A 13662-nucleotide genomic window follows, 5' to 3' on the forward strand; every position below is an offset into this window, starting at 1 on the left:
GAGGTAGTAAATAGTGAAGATAATGGCCTTAGGAGTTACATAGGTTACAACGGGAGTTACATAGGTTACATAAGTTACAATGGGAGTTACATAGGTTAAAAAGGTTACAATGGAAGTTACATAGGTTACAAAGAGTAATGGAGGAATTAAGAATGAAATACATTGATGGATAACCAATGCTAATGGATGATGTAGAAGTCATCCATTCCAATGTTCATTCTTATAACTCCAAAATAAAGCAATTTAATATGTTAAATATTAATATTAAAATGCTATTACCTAAAAATCCCCCACTCATTTTAATATTTAGATAAGAGAGTATATGAGTTGAAGGAAGACTACTATGCATAATGAAGGTGTGCTCTGCATTGAACCTCCACTTAGTGAAACAGTAACTTTTACTCCAGAGTCGTAGTGGTCTCAGACTTGAACTATGACTGCTTAAGGGAAATAAAATATCACTGCTCACACATAATAATCAAGATGTTGACATGAGCTTTAACAGCCAGCATGTTATGGTCATGTGCTATCCCGGTTTCATGAGTGCATTTGAGAATAAACCCCATTCTCATAGGAAGAGACCTACTTCCACACATCACATAGGTGAAATCTGTCGAGAGTGCTCCTGTAAGATTAACACTCCACCCATACGGGCTACAGATATTCATTAAGAGTTTTATCAACTCAACCTTCACAAACTACAGGAAATAATGCACTCACATCATAGGGAGGGAAAAAAATAGTGCATTTTTCACAACAAGTCATCATATGATTAGTTTTTCCCTTTGAACCTGGTTATAGGATCTCTAGTCCCCAGGTTGGGTTTCCTCATATATGACTCAAGGATTTGTAGGCTTCAATCCCATCCCCCTCGATGTGCTCCAGACCTTTTCTCTTGTTAAGGCCTTCGTAAGAGGATCTGCAAGATTATCACAAGATTTGACATAATCAACATTAATGGTACCATTTGTCAAATACGATCTTACATTACTGTGTTTCCTCCTTATAGGTCTGGATTTACCGTTGTAATAACGGTTTTGAACTCTACCAATTGCAGCGGTGCTATCACAATGAATTAAAATAGGAGGAATTGGTTTTTCAAAATAAGGAATTTGAAACAATAAATCTCTTAACCAATTCGCTTCCTCACTAGCTGAAGCTAAAGCAATTAGTTCAGCCTCCATGGTAGAGTTAGCAATTATAGTTTGCTTTTTTGATCTCCAACAAACAGCACCACCACCTAAAGTAAAGACATAACCAGTGGTAGAACAGGAATCACCTGACAAAGTGTTCCAATCCGCATCACAAAAGCCTTCAAGTACAGCAGGATATTTTTTATAGAACAAACCACAATTTTTCGTTCCAATTAAATATCTCATAACTCTTGTTATAGCATGCCAATGTTCATTACCTGGCTTGCTTGTAAACCTGCCAAGTACTCCTACTGCATATGCAATATCAGGCCTAGTGCAATCAGTCACATATCTCAAACTTCCGATTATACTAGCATATTCCTTTTGATTTATTACATCATTTTCACTTTCAACAGGAAATAAGTGAACACTTGAATCAAAAGGAGTAGCAACATGCTTGCAATCATGAAAGTTATATTTTTTCAAAATTTTCTCAACATAATGTGACTGGTCAAGGAAAATCCCCTCACATGTTCTTGTTATTTTTATTCCAAGAATAAAATTTGCCTCACCAAGATCTTTCATATCAAAATGGCTTCTAAGAACATTTTTAGCTTCATCAATAACATTCATGTTAGAGCCAAAGATCAACAAATCATCAACATATAGGCAAATGATCACATGTGAATTATTCCAAGACTTATGATATATGCACTTATCACACTCATTTGTTTTAAAATCATTTTCAATCATGCAGGAATCAAACTTTTCATGCCATTGCTTTGGTGCCTGTTTCAAGCCATATAGGGATTTAGTAAGTTTACATACTTTGCTTTCTTGGCCTGCTTCAACAAAACACTCGGGTTGGTCCATATAAATTTCTTCATTTAGGTCTCCATTTAGAAAAGCAGTTTTTACATCCATTTGATGAATTTGCAAATCAAAAATTGCAGCCATAGCAACTAAAAGTCTAATGGATGTAATTCTTGTTACCGGAGAAAAAGTATCAAAAAATTCTAGGCCTTCTAGTTGTTTAAAACCTTTTGCAACTAGCCTAGCCTTGTATTTATCAATAGAACCATCCGGTTTCAACTTTTTCCTTAAGACCCATTTGCAACCAATTGTTTTACAACCCGGTGGTAAATCAACTAACTTCCAAGTTTTATTAGAAATTAGAGATTCCATTTCATCATTTACAGCCTCTTTCCAAAAAATAGAATCATGTGAAGATAATGCTTCTTTCAAAGTTAGAGGGTCATTTTCAACATTAAACACATAAAAATCAGGACCAAAATCTTTTTCTACTCTAGCTCTTTTACTTCTTCTTAACTCAAAATCAACAACTTCTTTATTTTTCAAAGTTAAAGTAGAAGAACTAGGTAGTGACAAAATATTTTGTTCAATCCTTTGACCCCCACTATTTTTAGTATCAAAAGGAAATTTATTTTCATGAAAAATAGCATCACCAGATTCTATTACAATATTATCTTCAAGATTAAAAAATATATAGGTTGTACTATTTGAAGCATAACCAAGAAAAGCACAAGTAGTAACTTTCTTACCCAACTTTGTAATATTGGGATCCATTAGCCTCACAAAGGCTAGACAACCCCAAACTCTTAGATATCCCAAACTTGGCTTGTAACCTTTCCACAATTCAAAAGGTGTCAATTTAGACTTTTTATGAGGCACACGATTCAACACATAACAAGCAGTTAAGATAGCTTCACCCCAAAAATTTAAAGGTGCATGTGACTCAATTAGCATGGCATTAGTCAATTCAACCAAAGTTCTATTTTTCCTTTCTGCTACTCCATTAGACGAAGGAGAGTAAGGAGGAGTAGTTTCATGAATTATTCCCAATGATCTAACAAAAGAATTAAACTCATTTGATTCATATTCACGGCCTCTATCACTTCTAATTCTTTTTATTTTTCTTCCAAACTGATTTTCAACCTCATTGAGATAAGTTTTGAAATTTTCAAAAGCATCACTTTTATTTTTCATCAAGTAAACATATGTAAACTTAGAAAAATCATCAATGAAAGTGATAAAATATCTATTACCTCCACGAGTTAGAATTCCACCAAGTTCACAAATATCAGTATGAACTAATTCTAACAAATCAGTTTTTCTTTCAACTTGAAAATGAGGCCTTTTAGTGATCTTGGCTTTACTACAAGCCTCACACTTTTCAAAATTCTTTTTAACCATTGGGATTAATCCTAAACTACTCATGATTCCAACATAACGATCATTAATATGACACAAACGAGCATGCCAAAAATTAGTAGAAGAAAGCATATAAACAGAAGTAGAAGTTTTATTCATTTCAACATTCAACTTAAACATCCCATCACATGCATACCCCTTCCCCACAAAAATACCTTTCTTCACTATTACATATTGATCAGATTCAATAATCTGTTTAAAGCCTGCTTTATTAAGAAGAAAACTATACATCAAATTTTTTCTCATAGAAGGAGTATAAAGTACATCTTTCAATGTTAATATCCTTCCAGAAGTAAAACACAATTCAACATCTCCCTTTCCAAGCACTTGAGTAGTGTGAGCATCACCAAGCATGATGGTTTTGGGCTCCTCAAAATGAGTATATTTTTTAAACCAGTCTTTGTCATAACAGACATGACGGTTTGCACCAGAATCAGCCCACCATCCATCAACATTCTCAACCATGTTTATGTCGGTAATCACCGCCACAAAAGGTTCTTCGGTAACGTTTGCCTGAGGGTTAGGACCACGTTTCCGGAATCTGCAAAATCGAGCAATATGCCCACTCTTGCCACAAACAAAGCATGGTCCCTTTTCTTGAACTTGTTGATTTTGTGCTTGGTGATTTTCACCATTATTTTTCTTGGGAGGTCTACCATTATTTTTCTTGAATTTTTTCTTCTTAGGCTTTAAAGAAGTATTTTTGTGAGTTTCAGGAGTAGCATTATTCGAAGTAATTAAATTTACCTTCGATGTGATGTTGTTCTCTTCTGTTTGTAAAAGTGCATCTTGGCCCCTTGCTTCTTCTTCCATGCGGATTTTCATTATCAAGGTTTCAAGAGAGGTTTCCTTTTGTTTGTGGCGCATAGTTTTTTGAAATTCCTTCCAAGAAGGTGGAAGTTTATCCACTATGCCACAAACAATAAGGTTATCTCCAATTTTAACCTCTTCGGACCTAAGCTCTCCAACAATCATGATGAAGTCTTGAGCTTGATCTACCACTGATTTGTTGTCCACCATTTGGAAACGAAAAAATCTACTAGCTGCATATTTTTTCGCTCCAGCCTCTTCGGTATCATACTTACTCTGCAATGCCTTCCAAATTTTCTTTGCACTAGAGTAAGTTCTATCATAATAATCATAAAAATTATCAGATAGACAATTAAGAAGATAATACCGACACTTATAGGAATCACCATCGTACTTTTCCACTTTCTCTAGATGAGAAATAGTTTCATCATCATTCATAGTGGTGATGTCTTCTTTATTTGGATTCTTCTCGGTTAATACATAAGAAACATTGAGAAGACTTAAGTAGAAAAGTACTTTACCCTTCCATCTCTTGAAATGGTTACCATTGAACCGAAATGGCTTGTTAAGATCTCCCATCTTGACATCCGCGGTTTTTTCAATTGTAGCCATCTTTGAATCTCCTTAAAATTGTTAGTGAAAAAACTTACAAGATAATAAAATTGCAAGATTACAATTGAAAATAAAATGAAGAAAGTAATCTCTTCAGGCTGAGGCGCGGATATCTCGCTCTCTTTAAGGAGATTCAAGCCCACTGCAGCAAATGTTTTCACCGGTCCAGCAGTAGTCCTCTTTGACTTGTCCCCTCCAGGATACAACAGCCTTCACAAAGTATAACTCAACAACTCTGGACAAGAGTTGAGTCCAAAGCTCCACAAAAAAGAACACCTCCCTTCAACTAATAAGAACTCTCTTTTAGACTAACTCTTTCACTCTTTGTTTTCTCTTATGAATTGTGTGTCTCTAAAACCAAATGAAGACTACCACTATTTATACTACAAGAAGTCTTCCTAGCAATGAATAGGAAGATAATGGAGGTAGTAAATAGTGAAGATAATGGCCTTAGGAGTTACATAGGTTACAACGGGAGTTACATAGGTTACATAAGTTACAATGGGAGTTACATAGGTTACAAAGGTTACAATGGGAGTTACATAGGTTACATAGGTTACAAAGAGTAATGGAGGAATTAAGAATGAAATACATTGATGGATAACCAATGCTAATGGATGATGTAGAAGTCATCCATTCCAATGTTCATTCTTATAACTCCAAAATAAAGCAATTTAATATGTTAAATATTAATATTAAAATGCTAATAACCTAACATAAAATAACTTAATAAAATTCAACAATATAAAAGCGATAAATGAGCTACATGTAGCAAATTAGGCCATCAAACACAATACAAACAATAAAATAAAATAATAAAATCAATTAAAAGTTAATATAACAAAGCTCAAATTCTAATTATTCCCCAGAAGAGTCGACAGATATGTCACACCCCTTTTTCTGCACCGGCGGGAGGGTTTTTCCAATTTATGTGAAGTATTGATTAGAGATTATTTTTAGTTCACAGTCAACACTTGGAATTAAATTATGGTGTTTCAAATCACCTTTTTGAATCGCTAATCAATAAAAAAGAAACCAAATTAGTACTTTTTCTCTTTAGTTTCATTTAATAATTTTTATATTACAAAAATATATTTTTCCTTTCAAATGTTTATTATAGTGTATTATGATAAAATTATTTTTCCTTTTGACCATCAAGTCAACATAAGTTAAATAAAATGAAACGAAAAAATATATTAAATTACACATATTATTGGGAACACCTGGGATTAATGGCAACTAGTTTGTTACGTTACCTAATAAATTCATTTGACCTTTGACTAATAAAAAAAAAGTCTATTATAGTAATGAAGTTCCAAATGAAATTTTGCACTATTGTATGGATGAAAGGGTTGGAATATAAAAATTACAAATAAGAAATAATAAGTCAAAATATATAACGTAAAATCTCTTTATAATAGCTTTTTTGTTTGAAAATTTTTAAATTATCATAGCAAAATATTGTAATAAAAATATATAATATAGTATAACATAGAGAATTCATTAGTTTTGAATTCATTAGTTTTGTTCGGAATTTTATTTTTTTATAAATTTTTGATTCAAAATAAACGAAGAATGAGAATGATCTTACATAATTTTTATTTAATAAATTTATTTCTTCGTTAAGATTTTAATACATGTTATTATAATGAGATCTGATTATGTTTTTATCTAAATTATTTTAATATTTTATTTGAATCAAGATGTCTAGGTTCACTTTTAAAATACAATTATAGAAAATTAAATATTAGGGCCATTATTTATTTGTATTTGTATGGTAGTTATGTCGAGTGCTGTCTATTATAGTACAAAATATAAAATATAAAATATAAAATATAAAATAGAAAAACAGATTGATTTAATGATGTTGGCAGTCTAAAATTTAGAGCATATATACCTGTCATACTAATAGATATGCACATGTTATAATTTTATCCAATAATCTGACATTTAATAAATATTGGATGACAGATAATATTGTGCAATGTGTCCCTGTTTAGTCTTCCGTTAGAGTAGAAGACATATATGCTCTAGTTTATTGGTGGCAACGGCACCACAGTCTTAAAAGTATGACAGAGAATATCTGCATAACATTTATGATAGTTTAAGGGTATATTTATTCTTTTTTCCACTAAAAATAATAATAATAAAAAAAGCTTAGGCTGTGTTTACAAGGAAATGGAATTTAAGATAAAAGAGAAAAGGGCAAGTGAAATGAACCTTTCTTCCCCTTCTTTGGTTAGATAAAAAATTAATGTATAAAATTTTTGTTCCGACATGTAATTTAGATATCAAAAGTTATTACTTTTTCCCTATGAAAACTTTATAATTTTCTCACTTTTTTCTCTATAAATATTTTGGTCCAATTTGATTGAATATTTAGTCCACGCTGACCAAACCAATTGTCAATCTTATGTTCTCTTAATCAAATTAAATAAACAATGAAATTTTTATATTATTAATTTATTTATTTTTTATATATTTTCATCTCCAAAATTGGAAGTAGTAAAAATCATCTCCACAAACAAAATCTAAAAACATTAAATTTCTTACGTTTGTTAGTATCATGTGTTCATAATAAAAAAAATCAAGAAAAAGATATGTTAGTTTAATAAAAAGGAAAATTTAAACAAACAAAAGAATTTCCGTGCCCACGACTTTTGTGTCTTTAAAAAATTTAAACCCTATCAAAATAGAATTAAAAACCTTGTTATAAAAGTGATACTTCAATTTACAGAAATTTTTTAAACTTAAATGGTAAAACAATCACACGACTTTTTGATCTTTTTTTATTTTGAAAGCAAATGCAGTGAACAGTTTATAAGAGTGAAAGAGTTGAGATTTTGGTGTCTAACATCTAAGACAAGACGTATGAATTTATTAATATTATTTAATCATAGTAAGGTGATCAATTAATATGAGATAAATATTTTTGTATAATGATCAACTATATGAGATAGAGAAGTAACAGATAATTATTTTTAGTATAATGATCAACTATATGAGATAGAGAAGTAGCATATAATTATTTTTAGTATAATGATCAACTAATATGGGACAAAGAAGTAGCAGTTGAGGGAGAACTCGAGATCTTCTATAACACCTAAGTTTCCGAGCTAGCTTTTGCTTGACTGATATTTCGAGTTTGATGACCTTAATAAATCTACTTTTCATATATAATTGGTGCTAAATAAACATTGTTTTATTTTTAAAAAACAATTGATTATAAAAAGAACTTTTACTAAAATCATTGATGACAATTAAGTTTTGTTATTGTACATTTCTAAAATATTTATTATAGTAATATGGATGGATGAAACTTGTTTGTGAATATATTATTCAAAATATTTATTGATTTTTAAAAACAGAAAAATGTTGATCAAGTTGGATAGCTTTTAGACCATGAGTATGTTATTAATTTTGTTACGCTTATAATCTAATTTTTTGTTGCAAGTGTTAGCATCACGTCATGCATATTTTAAATTGGTGTTTTTTTAGTTAAAATATGTATTAAAAAATAATTTTTTTTAAAGAAAACGCACATCTAATAAAGATAATAAAATTACGTAGTACATAGGCAATAAAAATAAGAATGGCAATGTTGGTCAAAGAATATGCGGGTGCGAAGCAGATTCAAATATTATTTTTTAAAAATAATATGGGATAACACGAGTTGCAGATCTATGTGAATATATGAATTTAAGTAGGTTTAAATAAAAAATTAAAGAATTAATTAAGTGCATGATACAGACTACAGAGAATTATATGTAATAACTAAGAAATTTTAATTTAAAAACTGATACAATAAAGTGTAAAAATATATGCAAAGTTATACACAGATTGTAAAAATATGAAAGATACCCTATTAAATTTTATATTATTAAAATGGTCAACTTTCACATATAGCAAATAAAAATTTTATATTTGTATGCTATAGCAAAGTTTGCATAATTGCGCTCCATACCAAATATAGAAATTGTATGATTCGCTATACATATACAGTTGAAGCAAATTGTATAAAACGAAGTATATAAAACAAGAAAGAGAAAGACACTTGGGCAGAGAACTGTATAAAAACGAAGTGTATAAAACGAATTGTTTTATTATAAGTGTATAGAACAATTATATACAATTTGAATTTGTATAAAATGAGAAAGAGAGAAAGACAAAAGAGACTTGACAAGGAATATACAATTGAATCAAATTGTATAAAACGAGAAAGAGAGAAATTAGATACAATTTGAAAATTGTATAAAACGAGAAAGAGAGAAAGGCAAAAGAAAGTGGGCAGGGGAGTATTTTTATTGTATAATTATAAGTGTATAGGACGAAAATATATGTACTTGTATGTGTATATACAATTTTCTCACGCTTTATACAAACAGAAACGCAATTTATACATTTCGCTTCTGTTTGTATAAGTGAGAAAGGCGAGGGTGGCGAGCGAGATTTGGGAGAGTGGCGAGCGAGATCTGAAAGAGGGGAGAGAGGGGACCAAAAATATATGTATTTATACAATTTTCTCTGCTTTATACAATTAGAAACAATTTTTATACACTTCAGTTTGTATAAAAAGTGAGGAAGCGAGTGAGAGATTGGAGGAGAGTGGCGAGCGAGATATTTGAAAGAGAGGCGTCTGGCAATTTTTGCAAACGTTTGCTATGGAGCACAATTAAATCAAACCCTAGCTACTCCATTTATTTTAGATTATTAGTTTGCTATTATATACAATTTTCCCTATTAAAATAACCTTGAACAAAGACTTAATATTTGCGAAACATCGACTCAATTTTTTCATTCTTCACTACATTCTTGATTGATCTAAAACTGATCTCTTTCTTTATCAATCTCAATTAATATATCCACACATGGCACAACTAGTAATCTGTTGAAAAAATACTTTGGAGTTTTTATTTTCATTTATAAAAAAATGAAAATTACGCGGTTAAGCAAACTTATACTACTTAATTACTTATCATAACTATAATTTGCTACAATTACTACTCACGACTAACATTATACGTTAATTATATGGGTTGACTTCGAGTTTGTATAATTAGCCACATGTGTATTAGTATATGTATCATTCATCAGAATATACAAATATATATGTATAATATACAATTATCTAATCAATATACATATACAATTCACCTCTTTCCCATTCTCGGACCTCTCTCGCTCGCCTCTCTCCTTCCTCTCAAGATCCGATCGCCTCTCTCCTCCCTCTCCCGATCTCGCTTGATTTTTATACAAATGCATATGTATAATATACAATTATCTAACCAATATAAATATACTATTTACCTCTCTCTCACTCCATGCCCTCTTTCGCTCGCCTCTCTTAATATATCGCTCGCCTCTCTCCTCCTCTCTCAATCTCGCTCGTCTTTCTCCTCTCTCTCACAATCTCGCTTGTCATATATACAAATACATATTTATAATGTACAATTATCTAACCAATATACATATATAATTCACCTTTCTCCCATTTTTTGCTCCCTTGCCTCTCTCCTTCCTATAAATGTAGTTACGAATTGTAATTATCAAATCATAGCTATGGAGAGTAATTAGTCTATTTTTTAGTGGTTATATATGAAAGTTTCCCAAAAAGATAGTAATTATGTGAAGCGAATTTACGGGAGTTTAATTAATGCGGAGCAAGAGTGGAAAAAATTAAAAATAAGAAGTCAATTTATGTGGAGCGGAAGTGCAACGACATGATTCATAATCAAAAGGCATCTAATACGAAATTTTGAAATTTCTTGAAATACATTGTGAATTTAAAAGTTGGGTATGCAATGAAAAATTATTAATTTGAGTTGAGTCGGGCTGACTTCAAACTCTAAGAACGTGAATTCTTTTATTTTCCTCCCACTTTATATCGATAAAATAGACGATATATATTCTAAAAAAACACTTAACCAACTCTAAGATGGGGAACCATGTAAGGGAGAGATTTTAGTGCAAAGGAAATTTAAAACTCATGAATTTTCGGTCAAGGATACGCCAAAAGTTCACAGTCAGAGTTGTTTAGCAATTGCTTGGCTCTCAGATGTGCTTGACCTTTTAACTGAGTAGTTAGATCTACCTTTATTTACATGTTATCTTGTAGGTAGAGGAACTGCACGTGTAGGAATTCTTAAGGGTTCGGATTATCAGATAGTTGTAAAGAATAATTTGGTTGGTGGTTATATTTTTGAACGTGTCTCGAATGGTCGTTAAATCAGGATGTCAACATGAGAATTTAAGGGAAAGTAGTAGACTGATCAGCAGAGTCAGTAGTAATCTTGTACTCGAGAAATTTCTACATGATAAAAAGGTTAGGCTATAATTTGTTATGAAGGTGGAACGACCAAGATGATTGAGTTTGTAGCAAAATGAGGTGGAGTGAATTGAGATAGAGAATATGAGTTCAAAGGTAATACTGCTTGTAGTAAGAGTGGTGATTGAAGTGTTGTGGTCCTAATTATATCTCTAAGTTTCATGTTTCTTAATTATATGCATGATATTGTGTAGAGGATTCGGATCGTTCGATGATTTCTATCAATATGTGTTGTTTGTACTGATACTACTTTTTCTATGTCACATGACATAATCTGGTTGAAAGATCAATGATGTTTTATAAGTGAAGACAAAAATAATTGTTACGTTGTTGAACATGTCTCGAATGATTTTTAAACCATGATGTCAGCATGAGAACTTGAAGGTAAGTAGTAGACTGATTAACAGAGTCAGTAGCGATCCTGTATTCGAGAATTTCTATGTGGTAAAAGGTTAGGCTATGATTTGTTATGAGGGTGGAATTGTAAAAGATGATCTCTTACAACTTCTACTTGTTGTTTCTTATGGTGGAAGTTGTCTTATATTTCTTTCATAAATCGTTCTCTTTAGAAACTCTACTACCGTTTAGACTAATTCCTTGAGGGAGAATTAAGTGTATTTTCCTACAAAGAACTTTAATTTAAACTAAGTTACGAGTATTCTTTTATTTTAACAAGGTTTTTCTATGTGTTAGAAAAAATGTCTTCGCAGGTCAATGAGTCAAATCGTGATATAGTACATATTAAATTTTTTTGACTTTACCCATAACCGTTACTGCTCAATTTTTCATTCCTAAATAAAAAGTGTGTCAAGAAAATTAAATATAATAATTTGACTGGTTGAAAAGTCAATGCAACTATTCCACAAAATATTTTTCGGCAAATAAATCTTTTTATATCCGATTTGAAGAATAAACAATTAAGAAAAAATGCCTTTTATTAAAACAATTATAGGTAATAATTTTATTAATAAACCACTCACTACTACTATAAATAGATACCTAGTTGTACAACTTTATCACACACAACTTCATATCAATTTTACATTCACTATGGACTCAAGCAATGTTCCCAACGCTACCAACCCCCTTGGTTTTGCTCAACAGGTTATTATGTAAAATTTACCTTTATTTTTGTGATCATATCTAATTAATATATTTATTAATATTTTAAATTTTGTTGTAGATACAAAATACGATCTACATTGAAAAAGTTAAGCAGTATTTTGATGCTCTTAAGAAGAAACATGCTTGCGAGATGAATCTCCTCGTTGCTATCCAGGAGCTGGAAATTGCTGAGCAAAGTCTACTTGTGAATGGCTTTACAAAAATCGAGTAATATTTGTTCGTCTTTAGACTTCAAGAAGATGATTTTTTCATCAATTGTTTGTTTTAATGTTTAAGTTGTTGTTTTTGTCATTCTATTCGTTGTTATATTTGATGTTATGGTTGTGCTCATGGTTATTGTTGTTATAATAATAACTATTATTACTTATTATTGTTTTCAAAGTTCTTTATTCATACTTCTATTGCGTTTGAAATATATTGATTATTGACACATAGTAAATAACAAACATATTTGTAGTTATTTTTATTCAGAAGTGATTTTCTTGAATAATATTGATCGTACTCCATTAAAAGTTACAAAATAACTTTTTTCTTATTTTTAATAAAATTGACGGCACCTTCACATTACGTGAAAATAGGAAAAAAGAACACTTCACATATCTATTTAAAGGTTAATATTAAAATTTTTAGATCTATTCTTTTTATATTGCTACTTATAATATTTTAATTACGAGTATTAACCTATTAATTTTAGTTTATAAATTAACTAATTATATTTATTAACTAATTAACTATTGTATTAAATACATTAATGAGAGAGAATTAATTTGTAATTATTTATTACATCTTTCAAAGAGTTTTTAACTCAATTACATATTTTGTTTTTAGCTGGATACAAATTAAATATCAAATGCATCTATAGTTAGACTTAATATTTTTAATGAGCACTACAATAAAAATAACTTTTAGCGTCATTAAATATTGACACTAATAAAGAGTGCTAAAGTTTTTATCGGTATTATTTAAGTGCGCTAAAGGCTTTAGGGACATATTCAAAGAGTAACAATTGCCACTAAAAATATATTTAGCGGCAATTAAGAATTAAATGCCGCTAATGGTCATTTTTGTTATAGTGGAGATATCGGCTGGTTACCACTTGAATATCTATTGCATACATTGATGGACTTAATTTTTCAGTAGATACCAATTGCATACGAACATTATCTTATTTTAATTTTTTGACTTTACATTTGAAAAACATTGCATACATAAAGGAGTATGCAGTACAATAATAAATGTTTTAAAATCAGAATTCATTAAGTTAAAAAAAATCAAAACATGTGTTTATCCAATTAAACAACTAAATTAAAATAAAAACAAATTATGACTATTTTTTAAAAGAATAATTTGATCATTTATTCGTGTTGTGTCTTTTCTGATGACTTGTATTGCGCGTAATTGTAGATTTTTTCAATAACGCTTCAG

The sequence above is a fragment of the Solanum pennellii genome, chromosome 12, assembly GCF_001406875.1.
Source record: "Solanum pennellii chromosome 12, SPENNV200".
NCBI lineage: Eukaryota > Viridiplantae > Streptophyta > Magnoliopsida > Solanales > Solanaceae > Solanum > Solanum pennellii.